Source organism: Neovison vison, chromosome 1 (assembly GCF_020171115.1).
Source record: "Neovison vison isolate M4711 chromosome 1, ASM_NN_V1, whole genome shotgun sequence".
Lineage (NCBI taxonomy): Eukaryota > Metazoa > Chordata > Mammalia > Carnivora > Mustelidae > Neogale > Neogale vison.
In genome coordinates this window covers 181,565,401-181,567,507 of record NC_058091.1, presented here as the reverse complement: position 1 = coordinate 181,567,507, position 2,107 = coordinate 181,565,401, and the positions used below count along the sequence as shown (strand labels likewise).

General features: G+C 40.5%; 1 pseudogene; it reads left to right on the top strand.

The window, feature by feature from the left end:
• The first annotated feature begins 793 nt into the window (after positions 1–793).
• LOC122917571 lies at positions 794–1,153 on the top strand (annotated as a pseudogene).
• Positions 1,154–2,107: the final 954 nt, after the last annotated feature.

Below are 2,107 nucleotides of genomic sequence, written 5' to 3'. Positions count from 1 at the left end.
AGAGAGAATCTTAAGCAGGCTCCACACCCAGTGCGGAGCCTACTGTGGGGCTTGATCTCACGACTCCCAAATCATGACCTGAGCTAAAATCAAGAATCAGTTGCTTAACCAACTGAGCCATCCAGCCACCCCCCATATTTATTTTTTGCAATACCATATGGAATATTATTATTCTCACCAATATAGATCTTGATGACATCATTTTTTCCCATAACCACTACAGTGTTATCTGTTATCAATGTAGTTAGTTATCAATGTAGTTAGTAGGCTCAGTCTCTGATATTCTTTTACATCTATACACATATTATCTAGCTGTTAAATAATATTTATATGATAAGATAGGATATTATCCAGGCTTTAAATAAAATATATGCTGATGACTATTAAATCTCATAAATCCCCACTGACTGTTCCCATGTTAAGTAAACATTTCAATCTTTGTATGACCAAATGAGGATTTTAAATTCAGAGCTTTCCTCTAGACTTTTCTTGCCCATTTTACCCTTCATAATTGATCTCCCCATCTACCTAGTTGATCAAACAGGAACTGAGGTGTTGTTGATTTCTCTCATGCCCTCATTCCCCACATGCAGTCCATCAGCAAGTCTGTCCTGCCAGAACACTCCAGAATGTGACTACTTCTCTCCATGGCCATGCCTATTTCTAGTCAAGCTATCATCATCTCTCAAGCAACAATTACTGCCACGTTCCAGTTGTTCTCTCAGCTTCCATTTATGTCCCCTTTGCAGTCAGGAGCTAAGATGATCTAGAAAGTAAATCTATAGGCGCTGTCATGGCACCTTTTCTGAAGACAACCGCCAGCCTGGTGGGGTTGGTTATATGTGAAAGTCCACATGAAGGGCTAACAATGTTGTACACAAAGATTCTTGATGTTCTTGAGCAGATTTCTGAAAATGCAGCCTACAGCACATATGTAGAACAGATTGCAAATGAGAAGCTGGGTCCACTAGTTAAAGTGGAACCAGATGTTAAGAAATTAGACTAGCTTCACAGTGGCCAGCTAGCAGAGGTGATGCTTGAGGCTGCAAATGAAGTAAGTCTGGCAGGAAAAATGATACACTGGAAACCATGGGAGCCTTTAGCAGAAGAGCTTCCTGCCACCAGTGGAAATGACCAATGTAGTCATCATTAAATGACTAGTGTGTCGATGGGAAACCGATGTAATTAAATGTTGTGTTACAATAAATAAATATATAAGACCATGTTGCTTTCCTCCTTAAAACCTTTTGGTGATTTTCCATTTTATATATATATATATCAGTCTCTGACCTTGATAGGGTCTTTCTTTGTTCATGTCTCCAACTTCATGGGGCTGATGCTTCCCTACGTTGGCTTCCTTCCTGATCCACCATGTACCAGGCTTGTTTAGTCCCAGATTGCTGCCTTTGCTCTACTCTCTGCGTAGATGGTTCATTTGTTCTTTTTTTAAAAATTTTTTTTGGGGGGTTCATTTGTTCTTGGTTCACATGTTGCCTCCTCAGTGCCTTCCCTGACCTCCTTGTCAACACTAATCCCATCTTGTGCAGAGACTATCACATCATTCTGCTTTACTTTTTGGAAGAGTTGTCGCTCTTGTTATTTTATTCGTTCGTTTGCTAATCCCCCCATATTTCTTTCAACTAGATGTATAAGTCCAGGAGACCTTCCATCTTCCTGTTGTATTCAACCTTGTATCTCCCCATTAGTGTGTATCACAGTGCCTGGTACATACAGTGGCTCAGTAGATATTTATAGGCTTGATAAGATAAATGTTATTTGCTTTGTTCATCTTTCCAGCCCTTCCTTCCTTCCTTCCTTCTTTCCTTCCTTCCTTCCTTTCTCTCTCTCTTTCTTTCTTTTTTTAAAAGATTTTATTTATTTATTTGACAGAGAGAAAGAGAGATCACAAGTAGGCAGAGAACAGGCAGAGAGAGAGGGGGAAGCAGGCTCAGCCTGATACAGGGCTCGATCCCAGGACCCTGAGATCATGACTTGAGCAGAAGGCAGAGGCTTAACCCACTGAGCCACCAGGCACCACTTTCCAGCCATTTCTGTTGAATGCACATTTAAAAATAATTAAATGCATGCAGGACTGCATACATGACCT